We start from the raw sequence: 14,485 nt of genomic DNA, 5'->3' as shown, positions 1-14,485 counted from the left end.
GTATTCCCTTTTCAAAAAATGTGTTAACATTTCTAAAAAAAAACATGTTTTCACTTTGTCATTATGTATAGTGTATAGATGGGTGAGAGAGAGAGAGAGAGAGAGAGAGAGAGAGAGAGAGAGAGAGACAGAGAGAGAGACAGAGAGAGAGAGAGAGAGAGAGAGACAGAGAGAGAGAGACAGAGAGAGAGAGAGAGAGAGAGAGACAGAGAGAGAGAGGGAGAAAGAGAGACAGAGAGAGAGAGACAGGGAGAGAGAGAGAGAGAGAGAGACAGAGAGAGAGAGGGAGAAAGAGAGAGAGAGAGGTAGGGAGAGACAGAGAGAGAGAGGGAGAAAGAGAGAGAGAGGTAGGGAGAGACAGAGAGAGAGACAGAGAGAGAGAGAGAGAGAGAGGGGGAGAGAGAGAGAGAGAGAGAGAGAGAGAGAGACAGAGAGAGAGAGAGAGAGAGAGAGAGAGAGACAGAGAGACAGAGAGAGAGAGACAGAGAGAGAGAGAGAGAGAGAGAGACAGAGAGAGAGAGGGAGAAAGAGAGAGAGAGGTAGGGAGAGAGAGAGAGAGAGGGGGGAGAGAGAGAGAGATAGATAGATAGATAGATAGAGAGAGACAGAGAGAGAGAGAGAGACAGAGAAGGAGACAGAGAGAGAGAGGGAGAGAGAGAGAGAGAGAGAGAGAGAGAGACAGAGAGAGAGAGAGAGAGAGAGAGAGAGAGAGAGTGAGACAGAGAAGGAGACAGAGAGAGAGAGGGAGAGAGAGAGAGAGAGACAGAGAGAGAGAGAGAGAGAGAGAGACAGAGAGACAGAGATAGAGAGAGAGAGAGAGTGAGACAGAGAGAGAGAGAGACAGAGAGAGAGAGAGAGAGAGAGAGAGAGAGAGACAGAGAGAGAGAGACAGAGAGAGAGACAGAGAGAGAGAGAGAGAGAAAAAACAATGTATTTAATCCATTTTGCGATGTGACAACATGTGGAATAAGTCAAAGGGTATGAAAGCTTTCTCGAGGCGCTGCTCTGTACACTGAAACTTAAGTGTGTTGATTCTAACAGCGTGTGGAGACAAGGTAACCAGTAGTGGTTGTAGTTCTGGGACCTGACCAGCTTGAACAGCTAACTGGTCATTCTGGGCAAGTTTGACCCACCCTGAGGAGCCTCTTGTTTGACAGTTTCTGTCAATTTAACCGCTTTAGCAGTAAAATATGTTTACACGACCATCCATTTCATAAATGTGAGACGTAAGAGATGGTTGTGTTTTGTTCTACCTCAGGTAGGGGTGTCTAAAAAGAAAATGAGGCCCTTTTATGAAGATTGGCCACCAGCTTAAATGGGAAATGTGTTTTTAAACTCATGGGTGAATGTCCCTGCTCAATTTAAGTTGACTTTTAAAAAGGTTAGGGTCAAGGTTAGGTAAGGGTTATGGTTATGGTTTTGATTAAGGTTAAGGTTGGGTTTAAGGTTAGGGTTTAGGGTAAGGACATCCCAAGGATACTCAATAGTACTGACTTTCAGATAGGAGGCTGCCTTCAAGGGTGGTGGAGGGATTGTGCACCTGTGTGAAGCTAGCCACAATAAGGAATAGCCACAATAGTGGAATTTGAGTTCTGCCTTCAAAATAAAAGTCCCCCATTAAAAGTGATGCAAACGGAATCAAGACAAATTTGGGGTAGATAATGCTAAACAAGGTTGTAATGTTATTACATAATTTACAGTTAAATACAGTAATTAATTATTTTGGTAATAATCTGAAAAAACTGTTTAAATCCTGCTGTGGATGTATTAGACTACATAGTTGAATTGGGGGCATACTTATATGCACTTATAGGCCTAACCTATGTGTTGTACACCCATGACATGGGGATATCAGGCTACTCAGTGACATTTACAGGACACAACTATGTATATATTATGGTCTTAGCTCTTATTGCTGGACTTTGAAAACAGTGTGAAATGAGAAACATTCATATTGCTATGTACACTGTACAGCCTTACCTGTGGATCTTTGGGTCCATGAAATGGGATATCAGCCTACTCAGTGACATCAAATCAAATCAAATCAAATCAAATCAAATTTTATTTGTCACATACACATGGTTAGCAGATGTTAATGCGAGTGTAGCGAAATGCTTGTGCTTCTAGTTCCGACAATGCAGTAATAACGAGCAAGTAATCTAACTAACAATTCCAAAAAAACTACTGTCATACACAGTGTAAGGGGATAAAGAATATGTACATAAGGATATATGAATGAGTGATGGTACAGAGCAGCATAGGCAAGATACAGTAGATGATATCGAGTACAGTATATACATATGAGATAAGTATGTAAACCAAGTGGCATAGTTAGTGGCTAGTGATACATGTATTACATAAGGATGCAGTCGATGATATAGAGTACAGTATCAACGTATGCATATGAGATGAACAATGTAGGGTAAGTAACATTATATAAGGTAGCATTGTTTAAAGTGGCTAGTGATATATTTACATCATTTCCCATCGATTCCCATGATTAAAGTGGCTGGAGTAGAGTCAGTGTCATTGACAGTGTGTTGGCAGTAGCCACTCAATGTTAGTGGTGGCTGTTTAACAGTCTGATGGCCTTGAGATAGAAGCTGTTTTTCAGTCTCTCGGTCCCAGCTTTGATGCACCTGTACTGACCTCGCCTTCTGGATGGCAGCGGGGTGAACAGGCAGTGGCTCGGGTGGTTGATGTCCTTGATGATCTTTATGGCCTTCCTGTAGCATCGGGTGGTGTAGGTGTCCTGGAGGGCAGGTAGTTTGCCCCCGGTGATGCGTTGTGCAGACCTCACTACCCTCTGGAGAGCCTTACGGTTGAGGGCGGTGCAGTTGCCATACCAGGCGGTGATACAGCCCGCCAGGATGCTCTCGATTGTGCATCTGTAGAAGTTTGTGAGTGCTTTTGGTGACAAGCCGAATTTCTTCAGCCTCCTGAGGTTGAAGAGGCGCTGCTGCGCCTTCCTCACGATGCTGTCTGTGTGAGTGGACCAATTCAGATTGTCTGTGATGTGTATGCCGAGGAACTTAAAACTTGCTACCCTCTCCACTACTGTTCCATCGATGTGGATGGGGGTGTTCCCTCTGCTGTTTCCTGAAGTCCACAATCATCTCCTTAGTTTTGTTGACGTTGAGTGTGAGGTTATTTTCCTGACACCACACTCCGAGGGCCCTCACCTCCTCCCTGTAGGCCGTCTCGTCGTTGTTGGTAATCAAGCCTACCACTGTTGTGTCGTCCGCAAACTTGATGATTGAGTTGGAGGCGTGCATGGCCACGCAGTCGTGGGTGAACAGGGAGTACAGGAGAGGGCTCAGAACGCACCCTTGTGGGGCCCCAGTGTTGAGGATCAGCGGGGAGGAGATGTTGTTGCCTACCCTCACCACCTGGGGGCGGCCCGTCAGGAAGTCCAGTACCCAGTTGCACAGGGCGGGGTCGAGACCCAGGGTCTCGAGCTTGATGACGAGCTTGGAGGGTACTATGGTGTTGAATGCCGAGCTGTAGTCGATGAACAGCATTCTCACATAGGTATTCCTCTTGTCCAGATGGGTTAGGGCAGTGTGCAGTGTGGTTGAGATTGCATCGTCTGTGGACCTATTTGGGCGGTAAGCAAATTGGAGTGGGTCAAGGGTGTCAGGTAGGGTGGAGGTGATATGGTCCTTGACTAGTCTCTCAAAGCACTTCATGATGACGGATGTGAGTGCTACGGGCGGTAGTCGTTTAGCTCAGTTACCTTAGCTTTCTTGGGAACAGGAACAATGGTGGCCCTCTTGAAGCATGTGGGAACAGCAGACTGGTATAGGGATTGATTGAATATGTCCGTAAACACACCGGCCAGCTGGTCTGCGCATGCTCTGAGGGCGCGGCTGGGGATGCCGTCTGGGCCTGCAGCCTTGCGAGGGTTAACACGTTTAAATGTCTTACTCACTTCGGCTGCAGTGAAGGAGAGACCGCATGTATCCGTTGCAGGCCGTGTCAGTGGCACTGTATTGTCCTCAAAGCGGGCAAAAAAGTTATTTAGTCTGCCTGGGAGCAAGACATCCTGGTCCGTGACTGGGCTGGGTTTCTTCCTGTAGTCCGTGATTGACTGTAGACCCTGCCACATACCTCTTGTGTCTGAGCCGTTGAATTGAGATTCTACTTTGTCTCTGTACTGGCGCTTAGCTTGTTTGATAGCCTTGCGGAGGGAATAGCTGCACTGTTTGTATTCAGCCATGTTACCAGACACCTTGCCCTGATTAAAAGCAGTGGTTCGTGCCTTCAGTTTCACACGAATGCTGCCATCAATCCACGGTTTCTGGTTAGGGAATGTTTTAATCGTTGCTATGGGAACGACATCTTCAACGCACGTTCTAATGAACTCGCACACCGTATCAGCGTATTCGTCAATGTTGTTGTCTGACGCAATACGAAACATCTCCCAGTCCACGTGATGGAAGCAGTCTTGGAGTGTGGAGTCAGCTTGGTCGGACCAGCGTTGGACAGACCTCAGCGTGGGAGCTTCTTGTTTTAGTTTCTGTCTGTAGGCAGGGATCAACAAAATGGAGTCGTGGTCAGCTTTTCCGAAAGGGGGCGGGGCAGGGCCTTATATGCGTCGCGGAAGTTAGAGTAACAATGATCCAGGGTCTTTCCACCCCTGGTTGCGCAATCGATATGCTGATAAAATTTAGGGAGTCTTGTTTTCAGATTAGCCTTGTTAAAATCCCCAGCTACAATGAATGCAGCCTCCGGATAAATCGTTTCCAGTTTGCAGAGAGTTAAATAAAGTTCGTTCAGAGCCATCGATGTGTCTGCTTGGGGGGGATATATACGGCTGTGATTATAATCGAAGAGAATTCTCTTGGTAGATAATGCGGTCTACATTTGATTGTGAGGAATTCTAAATCAGGTGAACAGAAGGATTTGAGTTCCTGTATGTTTCTTTCATCACACCATGTCACGTTGGCCATAAGACATACGCCCCCGCCCCTCTTCTTACCAGAAAGATGTTTGTTTCTGTCGGCGCGATGCGTGGAGAAACCCGCTGGCTGCACCGCTTCGGATTGCGTCTCTCCGGTGAGCCATGTTTCCGTGAAGCAGAGAACGTTACAGTCTCTGATGTCCCTCTGGAATGCTACCCTTGCTCGGATTTCATCAACCTTGTTGTCAAGAGACTGGACATTGGCAAGAAGAATGCTAGGGAGTGGTGCACGATGTGCCCGTCTCCGGAGTCTGACCAGAAGACCGCTTCGTTTCCCTCTTTTTCTGAGTCGTTTTTTTTTTGGTCGCTGCATGTGATCCACTCGGTTACACTGGTTGTAAGGCAGAACACAGGATCCGCATCGCGAAAAACATATTCTTGGTCGTACTGATGGTGAGTTGACGCTGATCTTATATTCAGTAGTTCTTGTCGGCTGTATGTAAAGAAACCTAAGATGACCTGGGGTACTAGTGTAAGAAATAACACGTAAAAAAACAAAAAACTGCATAGTTTCCTAGGAACGCGAAGCGAGGCGGCCATCTCTGTCGGCGCCACAGATTACAATTCTGAAGAGTTTACCCAATATTTGTGAACTTTAACTGTGTGAAATCATACATGTGACATTATTGAAGATACCCAACGACAACAAATTGCAAATATAAATGTTTTTAATCCGTGTTTATTTAAATAAATCATTTTTCAGAGGGAATCGAAAAACAGTAACCCATTTGAGCCAATATGTGAGAAACTGAAAATGTTCCCTGATCTCTTTTTAACAAGATAAGTGAGCAAGCTCCTGGCAACTACACAAAGCATCAACATACACCCATCAACTATTTACAAGATCATGTAGAATAAAGGGCTGTTCTTTACCTATCAGGACTGTTCTCTACCTATCAGGACTGTTCTTTACCTATCAGGGCTGTTCTTTACCTATCAGGGCTGTTCTTTACCTATCAGGACTGTTCTTTACCTATCAGGGCTGTTCTTTACCTATCAGGTCTGTTCTCTACCTATCAGGGCTGTTCTTTTATCTATCAGGGCTGTTCTTTACCTATCAGGACTGTTCTTTACCTATCAGGGCTGTTCTTTAACTATCAGGGCTGTTCTTTACCTGTCAGGACTGTTCTTTACCTATCAGGACTGTTCTTTACCTATCAGGGCTGTTCTTTACCTATCAGGGCTGTTCTTTACCTATCAGGACTGTTCTTTACCTATCAGGACTGTTCTCTACCTATCAGGACTGTTCTTTACCTATCAGGGCTGTTCTTTTATCTATCAGGGCTGTTCTTTACCTATCAGGACTGTTCTTTACCTATCAGGGCTGTTCTTTACCTATCAGGACTGTTCTCTACCTATCAGGACTGTTCTTTACCTATCAGGGCTGTTCTTTACCTATCAGGACTGTTCTCTACCTATCAGGACTGTTCTTTACCTATCAAGGCTGTTCTCTACCTATCAGGAATGTTCTTTACCTATCAGGTCTGTTCTTTACCTGTCAGGGCTGTTCTTTACCTGTCAGGGCTGTTCTTTACCTATCAGGGCTGTTCTTTACATATCAGGGCTGTTCTTTACCTATCAGGACTGTTCTTTACCTATCAGGGCTGTTCTTTACCTATCAGGGCTGTTCTTTACCTATCAGGGCTGTTCTCTACCTTACCTATCAGGGCTGTTCTTTACCTATCAGGGCTGTTCTTTACCTTCAGGGCTGTTCTTTATCTATCAGGGCTGTTCTTTACCTATCAGGGCTGTTCTTTACCTATCAGGGCTGTTCTCTTTACCTATCAGGGCTGTTCTTTTTATCTATCAGGGCTGTTCTTTACCTATCAGGGCTATTCTTTACCTATCAGGGCTGTTCTTTATCTATCAGGGCTGTTCTTTACCTATCAGGGCTGTTCTTTACCTATCAGGGCTGTTCTTTACCTATCAGGGCTGTTCTGTTCTTTACCTATCAGGGCTGTTCTTTTTATCTATCAGGGCTGTTCTTTACCTATCAGGGCTGTTCTTTACCTATCAGTTCTTTATCTATCAGGGCTGTTCTTTTATCTATCAGGGCTGTTCTTTACCTATCAGGGCTGTTCTTTACCTATCAGGGCTGTTCTTTTACCTATCAGGGCTGTTCTACCTTCAGGGCTGTTCCTATCAGGGCTGTTCTGTTCTTTACCTATCAGGGCTGTTCTTTATCTATCAGGGCTGTTCTTTACCTATCAGGACTGTTCTTTACCTATCAGGACTGTTCTTTACCTATCAGGGCTGTTCTTTATCTATCAGGGACTGTTCTCTTTACCTATCAGGGCTGTTCTTTATCTATCAGGGCTGTTCTTTACCTATCAGGGCTGTTCTTTACCTATCAGGGCTGTTCTTTATCTATCAGGGCTGTTCTTTACCTATCAGGGCTGTTCTTTTTAGGGCTGTTCTATTAGGGCTGTTCTTTACCTATCAGGGCTGTTCTTTACCTATCAGGGCTGTTCTTTATCTATCAGGGCTGTTCTTTACCTATCAGGGCTGTTCTTTACCTACCCAGGGCTGTTCTTTATCTATCAGGGCTGTTCTTTACCTATCAGGGCTGTTCTTTATCTATCAGGGCTGTTCTTTACCTATCAGGGCTGTTCTTTACCTATCAGGGCTGTTCTTTTATCTATCAGGGCTGTTCTTTTACTGTTCTTTATCAGGGCTGTTCTTTACCTATCAGGGCTGTTCTTTACCTATCAGGACTGTTCTTTACCTATCAGGGCTGTTCTTTACCTATCAGGGCTGTTCTTTAGGGCTGTTCTATCAGGGCTGTTCTTTACCTATCAGGGCTGTTCTTTACCTATCAGGGCTGTTCTTTATCTATCAGGGCTGTTCTTTACCTATCAGGACTGTTCTTTACCTATCAGGGCTGTTCTTTACCTATCAGGGCTGTTCTTTACCTATCAGGACTGTTCTTTACCTATCAGGGCTGTTCTTTACACATCAGGGCTGTTCTTTACCTATCAGGGCTGTTCTTTACCTATCAGGGCTGTTCTTTATCTATCAGGGCTGTTCTTTACCTATCAGGACTGTTCTTTACCTATCAGGGCTGTTCTTTACCTATCAGGGCTGTTCTTTACCTATCACTGTTCTTTTTACCTATCAGGGCTGTTCTTTACCTATCAGGGCTGTTCTTTACCTATCAGGGTTCTTTATCTATCACTGTTCTTTACCTATCAGGGCTGTTCTTTACCTATCAGGGCTGTTCTTTTTATCAGGGCTGTTCTTTATCTAGGGCTGTTCTTTACCTATCAGGGCTGTTTTTTTCAGGGCTGTTCTTTATCAGGGCTGTTTTTAGGGCTCTATCAGGGCTGTTCTTTACCTATCAGGGCTGTTCTCCACCTATCAGGGCTGTTCTTTCTGTTCTTTATCTTACTGTTCTTTACCTATCAGGGCTGTTCTTTACCTATCAGGGCTGTTCTTTACCTATCAGGGCTGTTCTTTACCTATCAGGGCTGTTCTTTACCTATCAGGGCTGTTCTCTGTTCTACCTATCAGGGCTGTTCTCTACCTATCAGGGCTGTTCTTTTACCTATCAGGGCTGTTCTTTATCTAGTTCAGGGCTGTTCTTTACCTATCAGGGCTGTGCTTTATCTATTAGGGCTGTTCTTTACCTATCAGGGCTGTTCTTTACCTATCAGGGCTGTTCTTTATCTATCAGGGCTGTTCTTTACCTATCAGGGCTGTTCTTTACCTACCAGGGCTGTTCTTTATCTATCAGGGCTGTTCTTTACCTATCAGGGCTGTTCTTTATCTATTAGGGCTGTTCTTTACCTATCAGGGCTGTTCTCTACCTATCAGGGCTGTTATTTTATCTATCAGGGCTGTTCTTTACCTATCAGGACTGTTCTTTACCTATCAGGACTGTTCTTTATCTATCAGGACTGTTCTCTACCTATCAGGACTGTTCTTTACCTATCAGGGCTGTTCTTTACCTATCAGGGCTGTTCTTTACCTATCAGGGCTGTTCTTTATCTATCAGGGCTGTTCTCTACCTATCAGGGCTGTTCTTTACCTATCAGGGCTGTTCTTTACCTATCAGGGCTGTTCTTTACCTATCAGGGCTGTTCTCTACCTATCAGGGCTGTTCTTTTATCTATCAGGGCTGTTCTTTACCTATCAGGACTGTTCTTCACCTATCAGGGCTGTTCTTTACCTATCAGGGCTGTTCTTTATCTATCAGGGCTGTTCTTTACCTATCAGGGCTGTTCTTTACCTATCAGGGCTGTTCTTTATCTATCAGGGCTGTTCTTTACCTATCAGGGCTGTTCTTTACCTACCAGGGCTGTTCTTTATCTATCAGGGCTGTTCTTTACCTATCAGGGCTGTTCTTTATCTATTAGGGCTGTTCTTTACCTATCAGGGCTGTTCTTTACCTATCAGGGCTGTTCTTTATCTATCAGGGCTGTTCTTTACCTATCAGGGCTGTTCTTTATCTATCGGGGCTGTTCTTTACCTATCAGGGCTGTTCTTTACCTATCAGGGCTGTTCTTTATCTATCAGGGCTGTTCTTTACCTATCAGGGCTGTTCTTTACCTACCAGGGCTGTTCTTTATCTATCAGGGCTGTTCTTTACCTATCAGGGCTGTTCTTTATCTATTAGGGCTGTTCTTTACCTATCAGGGCTGTTCTTTACCTATCAGGGCTGTTCTTTTATCTATCAGGGCTGTTCTTTACCTATCAGGGCTGTTCTTTTCCTATCAGGGCTGTTCTTTACCTATCGGGGCTGTTCTTTACCTATCGGGGCTGTTCTTTACCTATCAGGACTGTTCTTTACCTATCAGGGCTGTTCTTTACCTACCAGGGCTGTTCTTTATCTATCAGGGCTGTTCTTTACCTATCAGGGCTGTTCTTTATCTATTAGGGCTGTTCTTTACCTATCAGGGCTGTTCTATACCTATCAGGGCTGTTCTTTTATCTATCAGGGCTGTTCTTTACCTATCAGGACTGTTCTCTACCTATCAGGGCTGTTCTTTACCTATCAGGGCTGTTCTTTACCTATCAGGGCTGTTCTTTACCTATCAGGGCTTGTCTTTACCTATCAGGGCTGTTCTTTACCTATCAGGGCTGGTCTTTACCTATCAGGACTGTTCTTTTATCTATCAGGGCTGTTCTTTACCTATCAGGGCTGTTCTTTACCTATCAGGACTGTTCTTTATCTATTAGGGCTGTTCTTTACCTATCAGGACTGTTCTCTACCTATCAGGGCTGTTCTTTACCTACCAGGGCTGTTCTTTACCTATCAGGGCTGTTCTTTTATCTATCAGGGCTGTTCCTTACCTATCAGGGCTGTTCTTTACCTATCAGGGCTGTTCTTTTATCTATCAAGGCTGTTCTTTATCTATCAAGACTGCTCTTTTATCTATCAGGGCTGTTCTTTACCTATCAGGGCTGTTCTTTACCTATCAGGGCTGTTCTTTACCTATCAGGGCTGTTCTTTACCTATCAGGACTGTTCTTTTATCTATCAGGGCTGTTCTTTACCTATCAGGGCTGTTCTTTACCTATCAGGGCTGTTGTTTACCTATCAGGGCTGTTCTTTATCTATCAGGGCTGTTCTTTATCTATCAGGGCTGTTCTTTATCTATCAGGGCTGTTCTTTATCTATCAGGGCTGTTCTTTACCTATCAGGGCTGTTCTTTACCTATCAGGGCTGTTCTTTACCTATCAGGGCTGTTCTTTATCAATCAGGGCTGTTCTTTATCTATTAGGGCTGTTCTTTACCTATCAGGGCTGTTCTTTGTCAGGGCTGTTCTTTACCTATCAGGGCTTTTCTTTACCTATCAGGACTGTTCTTTACCTATCAGGGCTGTTCTTTACCTATCAGGGCTGTTCTTTACCTATCAGGGCTGTTCTCTACCTATCAGGGCTGTTCTTTTATCTATCAGGGCTGTTCTTTACCTATCAGGGCTGTTCTTTACCTATCAGGGCTGTTCTCTACCTATCAGGGCTGTTCTTTTATCTATCGGGGCTGTTCTTTACCTATCAGGGCTGTTCTTTACCTATCAGGGCTGTTCTTTATCTATCAGGGCTGTTCTTTACCTATCAGGGCTGTTCTTTATCTATTAGGGCTGTTCTTTACCTATCAGGGCTGTTCTTTACCTATCAGGGCTGTTCTTTTATCTATCAGGGCTGTTCTTTACCTATCAGGACTGTTCTTTACCTATCAGGGCTGTTCTTTACCTATCAGGGCTGTTCTTTACCTATCAGGGCTGTTCTTTACCTATCAGGGCTGTTCTTTATCTATCAGGGCTGTTCTTTACCTATCAGGGCTGTTCTTTACCTATCAGGGCTGTTCTCTACCTATCAGGGCTGTTCTTTTATCTATCAGGGCTGTTCTTTACCTATCAGGGCTGTTCTTTACCTATCAGGGCTGTTCTTTATCTATCAGGGCTGTTCTTTACCTATCAGGGCTGTTCTTTATCAATCAGGGCTGTTCTTTATCTATTAGGGCATTTCTTTACCTATCAGGGCTGTTCTTTGTCAGGGCTGTTCTTTACCTATCAGGGCTGTTCTTTACCTATCAGGGCTGTTCTTTACCTATCAGGGCTGCTCATATGTATATACTGTGCTCTATACCATCTACTGCATCTTGCCTTTCGGGCATCACTCATTCATATATTTGTATGTACATATTCAAAAACATTTGATTTGATCTGTTTCACCTGTCCTTGTGATTGTCTCCACCCCCCTCCAGGTGTCGCCCATCTTCCCCATTATCCCCAGTGTATTTATACCTGTGTTCTCTGTTTGTCTGTTGCCAGTTCATCTTGTTTGTCATGACAACCAGCGTTTTTTTGTCTCAGCGCCTGCGTTTCCCCAGTTTCTCTTTTCTTGTCCTCCTGGTTTTTGACCCTTGCCTGTCCTGACCCCTCTGCCTGACCCTGTGTCCACTCGCCTGACCCCTCTGCCCGACCCTGTGTCCACCCACCTGACCACTCTGCCTGACCCTGACCTTTCCTGTCCTGACCCTGTGTCCACCCACCTGACCTCTCTGCCTGACCCTGTGTCCACCCGTCTGACCCCTCTGTCTGACCCTGTGTCCACCCGCCTGACCCCTCTGCCTGACCCTGTGTCCACCCGCCTGACCACTCTGCCTGACCCTGTGTCCACCCGCCTGACCCCTCTGCCTGACCCTGAGCTTGCCTGTCCTGACCATGTGAGGAACTGAAATTCCCTGGAATTATCACTAAACCTAGCTCAGAACACCAGCAAGTGAACTCTGCTATGGGGACCTTAGGCAGAATGTCTATGTTTTCCCAATAGAGGTTCTGAAAATATTTGGCTAAGAAAAGCAGGAGGCATTAATACAGATTTCACAGACTTATTTTGAAAGCAAGATTTCACCAGATAATTCCACCTCTAAGCCTACTACTGTTGTGTTGTCTGCAAACTTGATGACCATGTTGGAGGCGTGCATGGCCACGCAGTCATGGGTGAACAGGGAGTACAGAAGGGGGCTGAACACGCACCCTTGTGGGGCCCCAGTGTTGAGGAGCAGCGAAGTTGAGATGTTGTTTCCTACCTCCACCACCTGGGGGTGACCCTTCATGAAGTCCAGGACCCAATTGCCCAGGGTGGGGTTGAGACCCAGGGCCTCCAGCATTATGATGAGCTTGGAGGGTACTATGGTGTTGAATGCTGAGCTGTAGTCAATGAACAGCATTCTTACATAGGCATTCCTCTTGTCCAGGTGGGATAGGGCAGTGTGCAGTGGGATGGTGATTGCATCATCTGTGGACCTATCGTGGTGGTATGCAAATTGCAGTGTGTCTAGGGTGACAGGTCAGGTGGAGGTGATATGATCCTTGAATAGTCTCGCAAAGCACTTCATGATGACAGAAGTGAGTGATACGGGGCGAAAGTCAGTCAGTTCAGTTACCTTTGCATTCTTGGGCACAGGAACAATGGTGGCAATCTTGAAGCATGTGGGGACAGCAGACTGGGATAGGGAGTGATTGAATATGTCTGTAAACACACAAGTCAGCTGGTCTACACATGCTCTGAGAACGCGGCTAGGGATGCAGTCTGGGCCGGCAGCCTTGCGTGTTCGGAGAAGGAGAACCCACAGTTCTCGGTGGGTTCTCCAGTGGGTGTCCGCGACGTGGCTGATGTTTCTTTTTGTGGTCCGTGATTGTCTGTAGAGGCCTGCCACATACGTCTCGCGTCTGAGCCGTTGAATTGCGACTCCACTTTGTACCTATACCAACATTTTGCTTGTTTGATTGCCTTGCGGAGGGAATATCTCCACTGTTTGTATTTAACCATATTGCCTGTCATCTTTCCATGGTTAAATGCGGTGGTTTGTGCTTTCAGTTTTCTGCGAATGTCGCCATCTATCTATGGTTTCTGGTTAGAGTAGGTTTTAATACTCACAGAAGGTACAACATCTCCTATGCACTTCCTTATAATCTCACTCACCGAATCAGTGTATGAATCTATATTATTCTCTGAGGCTACCCGGGAACATGCCCCAGTCTGCGTGATCAAAACCATCTTGAAGCAGGGACTCTACAAGGTGGACTCTGTCAGTGCAGATATGAGACGTCTCACGTGGAAATGCAGTATCTTTATGCTTTTTTGTTGTACTATATGCTACCACAACAAATGTAGCCTGGTAAAAAAAATGTTTACCTCTTCAAACATACAGACTCTACATTTCGGGGGATGGTATGCACAATCTGACGGAGGTGACTATAGACAAAAATCTGACGCTTGACTTTAGACAAAAAAAAATAGGACAGAGTTTATGTTTTACGGAGTAGTATACACAGTAGCAATTTTTTTATCCCTCAGTTGCTTTATGACTCTAAAACCTAATTAAATGTATCATAATCTATCAGGCAGAAGGAGTTTACAGTTTATGGTTGTGACCATGGTGATTCCAATATAGTTTGTTTAAATCTATTAAAAGTAGAGAACCTTCCAGACCATGAGTGGTCTTGTTTCACTACATGTAATGAGGACATGAATAAGGGGTCCTTATGGTATAGCTGTCCCTGCTCATTCCTGATTCAATTTAGACATATCTGACGGAGTTGACCAAATCTCCGGACACATCTTTAAGTTTTGAGAGAAATATTCTTTAAAGTCACAGAGGGTTATTGCAAGATATGACATCAGTTAATACCTATTATTGTAATTAAAAAAAAAAAAGTTTAACTTTATTTAACTAGGCAAATCAGTTAAGAAGAAATATCCACTATTGAAATGACATCAGTTAACATCCATTATTGAGATGACATCAGTTAATATTCGTGATTGAAATGACATCAGTTAATATCCATTATTGAAATAACATCAGTTAATGTCCATTATTGAAATGGCATCAGTTAATATCCATTATTGAAATAACATCAGTTAATATCCATTATTGAAATGACATCAGTTAATATTCGTGATTGAAATGACATCAGTTAATATCCATTATTGAAATGACATCAGTTAATATACATTATTGAAATGACATCAGTTAATATACATTATTGAGATGACATCAGTTAATATTCGT

The sequence above is a fragment of the Oncorhynchus tshawytscha genome, linkage group LG03, assembly GCF_018296145.1.
Source record: "Oncorhynchus tshawytscha isolate Ot180627B linkage group LG03, Otsh_v2.0, whole genome shotgun sequence".
In the NCBI taxonomy this organism is placed as follows: domain Eukaryota; kingdom Metazoa; phylum Chordata; class Actinopteri; order Salmoniformes; family Salmonidae; genus Oncorhynchus; species Oncorhynchus tshawytscha.
Note: the sequence above shows the minus strand (reverse complement) of the source record.